We start from the raw sequence: 12,956 nt of genomic DNA, 5'->3' as shown, positions 1-12,956 counted from the left end.
AAGGTTCCTTGGTAACTAGGTTACATGGCAGCAGCTGAATTGATGTGATTGTAAACTCAATGAAGTAAATGTAACCACCTCCTAACACCTCCCTTCCTTTTACCAAAATATAAGTATTTGCCTAAACTAGATAATAGATTTCATTGAACATAAGTAGTTCATTATTTACATAGTATCTGATACACCGCTATATGAAGAAATAATTAAATTGCTTTAAATACCTTGCAGTGCAGTTACAAGTTGTTGTTTACCTTTTTGCAAATTGCTATCCTCTCCTTGTTCCAGACCCCACCCCCTTTAACAAGCACCGAAGATCCCAAATCTTTAACAACTTGTTTGGGCTGTGAAAATATGGATGCACCTTTGCGCACCTTGGTGGGAAGTTTGATCTTGATCCAATCACCTTCCTCAAGACTGAATTCTCTACAAGCATTCTTCCTGTCATATTGCTCCTTGGATCTGACCCCAGATTCAAATATCTTCTCTCTCACTCCCTCCAGATCTATTCCTACGAATTTTGACCTTCCCATCCAGCCTGGACACATGTGTGAGTTAGGTTTCCTCCCTCTTAATAGTTCAAATGGGGATACACCCGTAACACTGTGTGGTGCTAGTCTATATTGGAATGTTCTCTCCATTATGGTCCTGATCCAGTCACCTCCTGTTGCTATATTCTAATTGCAATTCTAATTGCATCCATGAGAGTGCGGTTGAAGCGTTCTACACACCCATTGGTCTGGGGATGATATAATGAAGTGGTTACTTGTTCTATTCCATGGTTACTCAAGAACTCTCTAAATTCCTTGGAAACCAATTGGGTCCCATTATCTGATAAACACTTTCTGGGGAATCCCTCTCTCCAAAATAATTGCTCCAAACATTTAATGATGCTACTGCTGGATATGTCTCTTAGTGTAAATATTTCGGGCCACTTGGATAATAAATCTATGACAACCAGTACATAGGTGTCTCTCCCACCCTTGATATTGAAAGGCCCTAGTAAGTCTAAAGCAACCTCATCTCATGGAACTGTGGATGGCTTTCTAACAGTCATGGGTACTTTTTGAATCCTGAGACCCTTATTACCTTCAATGCAATCACAACAATTGTTGACCACTTCTTCAGTGTCTTTGTCAAGATTAGGCCACCAAAATTCTGCTCTAACCAAGCCTTTGGTTCTAGGCAGTCCCAAATGCCCAACATGAGCTAGCTCAATTATTAATTTTCTCATTTTAATAGGTACAACCATCTGATGTCCTCTATGTAAGTATCCTTTATCAATCCAGAGTTCTTCCTTAACTTTGGCAAACCCGCCTAAATCACCAATATAGTTTCTTATTCTGTTCTGCGTCACCAATGTTAAAACTCTCTGGTACAATTCATCCTCTGAACATGCATTGTCCCACTCCTCTTTCTTTACTGACTCATGAACCTGAAATATTTCAACACCTTTCTCACGAGTCAGAGGAGACTCCTCAGACATTGTTTCTCTCACTACTGATCTGGATAAGGCATCAGCAACTACGTTGGTTTCACCACTAATGTGAAGCATATCATATTGCAGGCCTTGTAGGGATGTCACCCACTTCATGATGCATCTGGAGACTCCCTCCAGACCACCTTTGGTGAATATTCCTATTAGGGGTTTATGGTCTGTACATACTGTGAATTCTCTGCCCCACAAATATCTTTTGAACTTTTCCACTCCCCAGACACAAGCCAATGCTTCCTTTTCTACCACTGAATATCTGTTCTCAGGTCCTTTGAGAGATCTAGAGGCAAATGCTATGGTGTGTAAGCCCTCCTGATCTTCCTGCATTAGGACTGCCCCAATACCATAGTCACTTGCATCCACAAATAGTAATGAATGTCTACTTTCTTCAAACGTTTTCAAGATGGGTGCATTGACTATAGCATCTTTAATCTTACCAAACTCTTCCTCACAAGATTCATTCCACTTGAACGTAACACCTTTACGAGTCAACATCCTCATGTTCCTTGACAAATTTGCCAACCCTCTAACAAACTTGCCATAAAATTCAACCAGACCTAGAAAAGATAGTATATCTGCTTTGGATTTTGGTGCTTCCATCTTGCGAATAGCTTCTATGGCCTTTTCTTTGGGTTTGATCCCTTCACCTGTAATTTCATGACCTAGATATTCAACTTTGTCAGTTTTGAATATGCATTTCTCTAACGATACTGTAAGGCCAGCCTCTTTGAATATGTTCAACACTCTCTCTAACCTTTTATCATGTTCTGCTTCATTTTTCCCACATACTAGCACATCATCCTGGTAACACATGACACCTCTCTCTCCTCCCAGTAATCTGTACATGACGTTCTGAAATACACTAGCTGCTGAAATCAATCCAAATGGCATTCTTATACATCTGAAAAGGCCAATAGGGGTAATGAAAGCTGTGAGATCTCTCGAATCAGGGTGTAATTCTACTTGGTGATATGCAGATTTGAGGTCAATAAGAGAAAATACTTTGGAATCAGACACCCCTGCCAATAAATCATCTATTCTGGGTAAAGGAAATTTGTCAGCCACTACATTTTTATTCAGGTGTCTAAGGTCTATGCATATCCGCAGAGATCCACTGCTCTTTCTCACTATTACAATAGGACTAACCCACTCTGAGGAATCAATTCTCTCTATCACCCCTTCACTTTCCATTTTATTCAATTCACTCTCTACATCTTTTCTCAGGGCCAAGGGAATGGTCCGTAATTTGGCAACTTTGGGAATGGCATCCCTTTTCAAACGAATTTTGTGCACAAATCCCTTCAAGCACCCTAACTTAGTGCCACTCATATGCCCTCTGGCCCCTTCCATAACAATGCTCGAGACCGATTTTCCACCGGATTTTCCACCTTCAACAGTCAAAACCTGTTCTGGGTGGCTTGCTTCAAGTCTTATCTTGAGCTCTGCCTGATCGCTCCAGGACAACAGCTCTCCACCTCTGTTGGCTACATGGATAGTCCCTAACGCCTTCCTGTCTTTGAATTGGAGCTCAGCTTCAAAGCACCCTAAAATTTCTATGGGCACATCTCCATAAGCATTTGCTCTGACTACATTCTCCCACAATGTACAACATCCAAATTTCTCCTTCCACACTTGCACACTTATCAAAGTATAATCTGCTCCACTGTCCATGAGCATTGATACTGGCACCCCTCCAACTAACACAGTTGCATATGGTTTCTTTTTCTTGACCTTCCCATCAATGGCATTGACTGAAAATATAACTTCTCTACCAGCATCATCAATTGATATAAATTCTTGATCTGCATTGACTTCATGTATTTGACTTGGGGCGGTATAAAAATTCCTACAGCATCTAGCCATGTGTCCTCTGACCCCACATTCATTACATATAATGTTTGATGCATAACATTCTTTGTCAGATGCTTTGTGATATAGACTCCCACATCTGAAACACCTCCTAATTGATGCACCTCTAGGATAACCAGAGTCCCTGCCACCCCTGAATGTAACATTCTCACTGGGCGACCCTCTGGTAGATGATCCTTGTCCCCATGCTCTGATAAAGGGACCTTGGCGACCCTCAGGTCTCCTACCCATTTGCCAAGTGCGACGCGCAGTTGCCGCACCTCTCTGCATCACTCTCGAAACCTTATGTATGGCAGCTTCATTGTCATCAGTTTTGGGCTTATCTTGAGATGTATTATCCACTTGAAGCATTTGTATACATTTGTCTGTGTGTTCTATCATTTTCGCTATCTCAATTGCTCTATCAAGAGAAGGATTTCTTTCCTTCCATAACTCCTTCCTGATGTTATCATTAGAACACTTAATCATGAGTTGGTCCCTGACATGCTCATCTCGACAATGGTCAAATCTACATTTGATGGCTAAACCTCTAAGAGCAGTTACAAATTCCTCAATACTCTCTCCAGTTTTTTGAGTTCTCGTGGCAAATTTGTACCTTTCAAGAATTATATTTTCTTCAACACAGTAGTGTTTGTCTAATTTTGCTAATATTTTCTCATATGGACCCCCATCAGGAATGTCTGGAGGTTCTGGTAGTTTTTTGACCACTTCCTGTCCTGCGGCACCTAAACAGTGAAATAGGAGCGCCTCTTTGCGCTCATTGGAGAAATTGGGTCCAAATGCTGCCAGTGCATATTTTTGAAAACCCTCTTTCCAGTCTATCCAACGCACTCTGGGCTCACCTGGTGTAGGCAGGAAGAAAATTGGGGCTGGGACGTTTGCCATGTTGTGAATTAATTAATGTCACCCCCAGGTAGGAAACCTTACACAGCCACACTGTCACTTACTTGTACTTAAATTTTATAAGGTGTGATTTCAGGTGGAACCTGTGCTGATATTGTCAGCACTGTCTGTGGTAGTTGCAATTTGTGATCCACAGGTCAGCCTCCTCCGTAATCCACAGGTGATCCAATTTGTGATCCACAGGTCATCCAACCTCCTCAATATTCTTGCTCATCTTCAGTCTGCTTTTATGGTTCTCTCCACTGCCAGGCACTGACTTCTTTCTTGGTGCTCCGCTCCAAAATGCGCTTTGCTGGTTTACTCCGCTCCAGGAGGATGGCCGTGTTTCTCGCCTGCTATTACACAACACATCTAGTGTAACACTCCGTCCATTTGCATCCAAACTGTAATCAATATTGCTGCAGTGTTGCTGCTGCTGGGGGCCTTTTCTCCTTGGCCCAATCCTCGTCGCCAATGTTAATAGGTAAATGACCACGCTTCACGCTGATGCTTGTCTTTATAGAGAGGCTTTATTTCTTTAGTTCATCCAAGAGAAAGGCCCCCAGCTGTGGCTGTCCTCCTGCTCTCAATCCTCTCTCTCTCTGCTGCTAGAATGTGGAACATTTGCTTAATCATAACAACAAAGGTTCCTTGGTAACTAGGTTACATGGCAGCAGCTGAATTGATGTGATTGTAAACTCAATGAAGTAAATGTAACCACCTCCTAACAAAAGCCCTATCGTTACTGCCACTGATTTGGACTCGGGGTTCAATACTGGGGTACCTGCAAACCCTACTGAGATATTCTGTCGCCCTGAAAGAGGTATGTCCGGAACCAAGTGATGATCTATCGAGCACTTTTGTGCCCCCGTATCTACGAGGAATCTATGCTCTTTATTCCCGATCTTCATTTCTACGTAGGGTCCTTTCTGATTCACGGGAATAGACACTGGTTCCAACCCCTGTCCTGGGCTGTCCTATTGGGGTAACAACACGTCATCTGATGTGTAGTCACCACCGCTATTATAGTATGCACCTGTCTGAGTATCACAAATGTTCCCCCCTCTTCCTCTATTTCCCATTTGCATACCCTGCTGATTCTGATTCTGCATATTTTGATTCGAAGCCTGATTCTGTGCACCATTCCCTTGAGCATCGTGACGTTGCTGCATATGATTTTCATTGTGACCATTTGTTCCCCCGTGCCCTCTGTGAGGCCTTCTCTGACCGTTTCCGCCTCTATTTTGCAAGTGCGGACATTGTGCCCGCCAGTGTCCTTCCTCCCTGCAATATGCACATTGGTTTAATCCCAAAGGCCCTCCATGCATAGCCAAATTTCCCCTATTCTGTGCATTTCCTCTTCCCCTGTTATGTCCTGCTACCTGCTGGAGTAACACCCGTATTGTCTTTCGCAGCGTTTCTATTCTTATTCGCAAAGGATACTCATTACATATCTCATTTATTTCTCCTACCAACGTCCTAGGATTTGACACCCATCTCATTGTCTCCCCCACCCACGCCCGCAATCTTCGTCTATCATCCATCTGTCCTGGTGGCGGTAAAATTTTCTGCATATACAATCCTGACACTTTCTTTCTGTCTCTATCAACATCCTTCCCCTTATTGCCCGGAGTGGCAAATACCTCAGAATATTCTTCATCAAGCTCATTCTTCAATTCAAACAGTCTATCTATATGCTCTTTTATTTCTTCATCTCTCCCTCTACAACGGGCTAATGCATTCAAATCCAACAATCGTTGCGGTGGTAATTTCCCAAGTAACTTTTTCCATTGTCCCGTCAAATATTCTCCCATACATTCCAACAGTACCTGTATCTCATTGTTCCTTCGGTAGTCATACAGTGACGCTAGTGTAGATCCCTCATCGTGCTCATCCATATATATCTCTGCTTGCTCTTGCAGCTCGCGCTTTCTCTCCTTGCTGATCGCACTGCGAGTTACCCTCATACATTCATTCTGTTCAATTCCACTCATCGAAGGGGCAGTTGGAACAGCGGTGCCCTCATAATCGGACGGTTCAGCAGGGGCAGTGAGAATAGGACTACTCGTTTGCTGGGGCTGTGGTATTTGCGAAACACTCGGGGCTGCAATGACTGCTGCAGCCTGTGGTTGTGCTAGCGCTGGGAGGGGCAGGGCAACGGGAGTGGGTTGGGCGACAGCTACTGTCATGGTCGGTTTCGTTTCACTTCCCGGGCCTTGTTTTGCTTCAATCAAAATTCTGTTTATCAGTTCGTCTGATGTGTGTAGCTCTCTTTGTGGATATATTTTTTCTATGTTCAATTCATCGCGCCGCCTTGCCTTTCTCAAGCTATTACTCCACTCCTCCTCCTCCTTCTCCTCAGCTTTCTCTATCTTTGACTTATGTCTGCGTGCGTGTTTCTCTCTACTTCTGTATCTAAGCATAGCTTCCCTCCTCCAATCTCTAAGGATGTCAAGTTCCCCAGGGTGTGCTCTTTTACTTATCAACACCTTTTCCAGGTTATCTATACGTCCAATCTCAAAACTCCCATGTCTCGGCCACTGAAGATTTTCCTGCTTTCTGGTTTGCCTATGCCAAGTCTCACACAGCATTATCGCTCCCATACCATACTTTATGTACATCTCATACGCCGGCATTCCTCCCGGGGTGCTTCCTGGACAATTTCCAAAGATTGTCCACCGTAGCGGAAAAATCCCGCTAACGTGGACAATACCCCAGGCATGTTTTAACCTTCCCCTTGGCTAATCAAACTTACCCTGGGTGTTTGATTTTGCAAAATCAACTCTCAACCAATATCAGGATTATTTACAAATCGGGGTACGACTCATCTGATCAACCAAATTGTCTTCTCGAGAAACAATTTGTCTGTATACTGACACAACCATTGACGTTGTGTCTGCATATCTTGGCTCTGGCCTCGATTCGGGACCCTCTCCCCCTTGTTCGCTGGCCAGGGACGTCGATCAGGGATCAGCGGTGTGCAGATCTGCAGAAAGGAGTCTTATTGCTTACGCAGGGGCGCCCCGAACACCTCTCGATCCCGGCACGATCGCTACCGTTCTTGTCGCCTTTTTTATTTTGCAACGTACACAATGGAACAAGTGGGGGAGTGTCCCTATTCGGGCGCCATCTTGATGGGACCCCTGAGGGACCCTCGAATGTGGACCAAGGCACAGTCACCACACACGAATGGATACGCCAGACACGAGGTTCTGTTTCCCAAAATCTAGGGTTTATTGCAATACAAAATAGTTCCAATTGGCCAAGTGGTCTCACGCTCCTCGATGTGTGTCTAACCAGACCTCGGGGACGCAAGTCAAGATGAGTCGTACCTTAGTTACATATATACAAAAGGAGCATCTTACAATCAGCAATGACACAATATGACACATTTGATGCCGCCCCCAATTCATTTCCCTTTGAATTAGAGGCGATGATTGACCATCATGACAAATATGACACCTTGGACTACCATATTTAGTAACAAATTGCAATCTTCATTTCTACAGCCACCGTTCTTTGTTTGCGAGAACACAGCGTTTCTGTTTTACATAAGCGAGCTGTGCGTAGGAGACTGGCACATACCAGACTCCACTATCTCTAAGTTTCGATTTGTGCTCTAGAGGTCAGCCCGCTCTCCCGGGGCCTCACTGAGTTCAACAAGGGGGGCCATAAAGAAGAACAGAATTCAACTCTTTAAATGCTAGTTTCGTGTGTTTGCTATTCTTTCAGGAGACTCGCTGACATTCATGTACTGATTAAAAATGCCTTGCTCCCTGTTTCAAGGATATATGAGGGAGGGAATCGGGCCTTTCTGTCTGGCTCTTCGGTGCAATGTTTCAACATGTTTTTGTAGCCTTAGACCCTTCGGAGCGAAATAATATCTACAGCGAAGCAGTTTTACATGTGGCAAAAAAGGCAATGTTAAAGAGAACAGAGAGAAAACAAAATGGTGATTCTAGTCATTTCAAAATGGGCGCACTCTAGCCGGGCCAGTGGCAGTCCAATGAGGCGATTGGTCTTCGGCCAATCAATTATCCTACATTCCCTTCCACCTAAAGGGTGCCCAGTTTTCCTGGACTGACAGAGTCTCACTCTTAGCAGGAGAAAAAAAACAAACCCCTGAAATCCAGCAAAGCTGCTGGGGGACTCTATATGTAAGGGAAATTAGCCTTTTAAGAGAATTCTTCCTAACAGTCCTAGCGGCAGCATTCTGCAATAGCTGGATCCGATTTATCTAATAGCGTGGCTGAGCTAGATAAAGTGAGTTGCAGTAATCTAGACCACTCATAACAAGCGTGGCTACCACCTGTGCTTGACACTTTATGGGAACGAAAGGGAGAACTTTTGTAAGAATGCAGAGCTTGAAGTGGCCAGTCTTACATGCTGCCGTAACCTGCTCATCCATGGCAAGGGAGGAAGACATTTAACTCCCAGACTCCTAACCGATAAAACCGGTATAGGAAGGTGGTCAAGCGATGAAGCCCAGCAGTCTATGGTCCAGTAAAGAAGGGGGGAAGTGGTACCAACAACCAACACCTTTGAGACACAGGATCTGGTAAGTAAGGCCCTCCGGCAGCACACAGATGTCAGCTGTGGCTCTGGAGGACTCCGGACAGCTGAGGCAGGAAGCGGAGGTCTGAAGTAGGTAAGCTGAGAGCCCCAACCGGGTGCGGATGGGCCGCACATGGAGTCTGGATCTCATGGAGCTGATAAGCATTACGCTGCCTTCACAGCAGCCAGAGTGAACACAAATTGCTGGGTGTGGCCCCGGACCAGTTTAAATAACCCTGGGCTCCACCCAGCAGCACTGGACCACCATGGATCTTGAAGCAGAATTTCTGGGGGCCATCTTGGATCCCGTATGGCATCCTGCCCTGGGGGCCACCTTGATGTGGGCTGCAGTGCTCAAACACTGTTGCCTTCGCCAACCAGCCATACATTGGGTCCAAATCCTCCCTACTGTGCGTGCCTGAGCCCGGGAAATGGTGCCAGCAGGTGTTTGTGTAGCGATCATGACAATAACCAACTTAAACTTGCACTAGAGAAGGTTGCAACTGAAGCAATCAGTTGGCTTACATCATTTCTCTCTGACAGAAAATCCAGTGTCCATTGGGGTAGGACAACTTCTCCTTTGAAGAGACTGTTAGGCAGAATCACATGCAGTACCCTTTGGGAACACTACACAAAATTAAGACAACAGGTGTTAGTACAATTTCACCTTTGGTACAAGCCAGTACTACACAGTTATGTGGTAGCAGTGTCTGAGGAGCCAGACTTATCTCAGGCGTTTGTGAGCAGTACAAGATATTACACAAAGGACTTGCAATCACAATAGTTCAAACAAACACTTCCTCAAGGTTTCTTGGTAAAAAAAGGATATACATTTATTTACACATTTAGTTAGAAAACTTTCCCTAGCAAGAAGCAGCTCAATATCACACTATAATATACTACAGTACTAAACCAATATGTTTCTGAACAAGTTAGGTTCCCATGAAGTGGGAGCAAAACGGCACTTCAGTAACTTTCAAAAGGGGTTGAAAGGCAAAAGTTATAAGAATCAACACACAGTTACTTTCATAGGCAGGACAAATAGTTTCAGTTCACTACAAGAGGCATTTCAATTCAATAGGCCTGGGCCAAAGTCAATGGTTCAGTGTCTTGGATAGGATAGCACAGTTTTGGTAGTAAACGGTTAAGTCTTTGCTAATGTTCTTGGAAGTAGCTTGCAAGAAAAAGAGTTATAAGTCGGATTAGGAGCAAACAAGACTCCAAAGTTGGGAAAGTTTCACAAACTTTCACTGCGGCAGAAGGGATTTCTCCACCACATTTGCAAAGTACCTTATGGGTGAAGAAAAGCGGTAGTTGAGGCAGTGATTCCTGGCAGTTCCTGCAGATCTCCCTGTTCCTGAGCTTCAGTCGTGGGGACAAGAAGGAGGACATCTGGAGGTTCCAGCACTGCCCAGGGAAGACACCACAAGCTTGGCAAAACGTCAGTTTAAGGTGTGAGTGCGTTAAAGTCCACGAGCTGGTTTACTTCTCACTCGCTATCTGGTTTTCAACAGCACTCTGAAGAAAATTCGACCAGTATAGAGACAGTGTCCAGGTGGCTTGCGAGTTGGTTGTTCCCACCAGCTCAAGGGAAGAAGTCGTCCTTGCAGGGCTTCTCTGTTGAGGGAGTTTCAGGCAATTTGGACCTGCAGCCCTGCTTCACTGGGCAAACCAACGGTCCAGGAGTTGCAGCATTCATCTTCCTTCAGCTCATCTTCGGTTCTTTCGTTCCAGTGGTCGACTGTGCCTTACACGTCCCAGAGTCCTGCTTTTAAACAGTTTTCTCCCATTAATTCCAGCTTAGCTGTCACTCACCCATCAGGGTGGCTGTCCTTGCAGGACAGTCAGCCAGCCAATCACGACAGAGTGCAGTCAGGTCTCCTAGGGGACTAAGCACAGGGAGTTTCGGTCACCTCCCTCATCATGTCCACCCCAGACACTCAGGCGTCAGAGGAGGGATTCAGCACTGAAGCCCGCCAAAGGCCAACAAAAAAAGTGACCAAACCTGGTTTGGCACACACAGACAAACACTAGAAGGACCATTCCGAAAAGAAACAGCGAGAAAAGATGACCACAGTCTGTTTTTACAGAGGGGTCTTGGGCGCCAAATTGAAAAACATGGCTGACCCTATTTTTAGCGACCATGTTCGCAGTCGGGAAAAATCCTTGTAGTTCATTCTAAAACCACTGCCACCAGCCATTTCAAGAGGAAAAGGTAGTATTTGACTGCTACATGAGTATTTAGACACAGGGGATGCTAGGCAACTCCTCCAGCACTCTATAGGAAAATAGTGTATGCTGGGTCTATGAATTTAAAAAGACAAGTAAAGGCAAACACTAGAAAGGCCTTTCCTAAAAGAAACAGCAAAAAAAGTTGACCAGAGTCTGTTTTTACAGTGGGGTCTTGGGCACCATATTGAAAAACATGGCTGACCCGATCTTTAGCTACCGGTGTTCGCGGTCGGGAAAAATCATTGTAGTTCATTCTAAAACCACTGCCACCAGCCATTTCAAAAGGAAAGGGTAGCACTTGACTGCCACATGAGTATTTAAACACAGGGGATGTTAGGCAACCCCTCCAACACTCTATAGGAAGATAGTGTGTGCTTGGTCTATGAATTTAAAAAGACTAGTAAAGTCAATTTAACTTTACATTCACTGGGAGACAGTAGTCAGTACCAGTGAAGGTATTTAAACATTGGGAAGTCTGTAAGTCATCCCTGTGCCACTGCACTGAGGGTGCTGTGTGACACACAAGAAAAAGATGATGCGTATGGAGTTGTCTAAAACTCCATATCCAAAGAACACAAAAGTAAAACACACATCAAAATACATGAAAGACTGGGAAAAAAGGCTCACTCTTTCCAGGTAAAAAATGAAAGTTCTAGAAATCTAGTAAAGTTGCTAGGGGCCTCAAAAGGTAAGGGGAATTAGCACATTTAGAAGAATTCTCCCTAACAGAGACCATTAGCTGTGGTGTGCCTCAAGGGGCTAGCTTGTCCCCCTGCTGTTTAACCTGTATACCAGATTCTTATGCCTGGTCCTAGACAAAATCAGAGCCTTTTTCACAAAATATGCTGACGACACCCGGCTGGTGGTGGAAATGAGTGGGGACTATGCACAGGACAGCGCAAAGGTGGAAGCACTCTACAAATAATTGAGAACTGGATGAACAACAACTGGCTGTGCTTAAATGCAAAAAAGACAGAGTTGATGGTTTTAAGAACTAATCAAGCTAGGGCCAAACTTAATTGCCAATATGAATCCTTTCTCATAAATGACTCCCAAATAAAGGTGGTCAATAAAGTGAAAACATTAGGAATGTATATGGAAGCGTCCTTGAGTGCAGAAGCTCAGGTCCTCCAGTTAAACAACTGCTCCTATTATCTCCGGCTCCTCAGGACAATCCGTCCCTATTTAAGCGAAGATAACTGCTCCACAATTGCCAGAGCAACCCTTTTATCCAGGTTCGACTATGGTAACACGCTCATGTTAGGAGCAAACAAGGGACTTATCACCAAGGGCCAAATAATTCAAAATAGTGCGGTCAGGATCAGAAAAAGGAAAAAGAAAAAGGAACATATTAGCGAAAATAGAAGGAACTTGCACTGGTTAACCATGGAGGATAGAATCCTTTTTAAGGCATTGGCTTTGACACACAGATGCATTCATGGGAAAGCCCCAGCCTACCTTAAAAGTAAACTGGTTGCATATCTGCCAAGACACGCACTTAAATCAGACTAAAAAGGCCAAATAGAGATAGCCGGGTTCAAGAAAGCAAACAGATTGGGCAAAGCCTTCCACATCAAAGCTGCCACTATGTAGAACAATCTTTTATTTCTTTTTTATTTTATTATCTTGTGTTTTAACCATTTAAGATTTTTACAAGACTCCTTGTGAAGTCACAGTTCATGTTTTGTACTTTCGTCACCACTTATTTAGGAGAAGGAAGAGAAGAGCGCAGACTTTGTCAGCCGTGGCCTAAAAGAAGTGTAAGCCGGCTGTGAAGATGAGGTCTAGGTCTAATGGCGATTTGTCAGTTGCAGATTATGTTGGGCGTTGGGTCTGCGATTTCCATTGGGAGTTTTTTTTTAAGAGCTAGGTCTAAGAGTTTTGCAGCTGCCATAGACCATCTAGCCGAGTCCCCTGCTATTAGTCG

General features: G+C 44.3%; 1 protein-coding gene across 2 annotated transcripts in view; it reads left to right on the top strand.

Moving 5' to 3' along the window:
* Nucleotides 1–12,956, top strand: part of LOC138525662 (uncharacterized) — a 589,674-nt gene that overhangs the window by 379,407 nt on the left and 197,311 nt on the right. The gene's annotated exons all lie outside the window — the stretch shown is intronic.

This window comes from Ambystoma mexicanum, chromosome 7p (genome assembly GCF_040938575.1).
Source record: "Ambystoma mexicanum isolate Mex_15411 chromosome 7p, UKY_AmexF1_1, whole genome shotgun sequence".
NCBI classification, from domain to species: Eukaryota; Metazoa; Chordata; class Amphibia; order Caudata; family Ambystomatidae; genus Ambystoma; species Ambystoma mexicanum.
The sequence above is the reverse complement of the archived record's forward strand: the minus strand, read 5'-3'. Positions and strand labels throughout refer to the sequence as shown.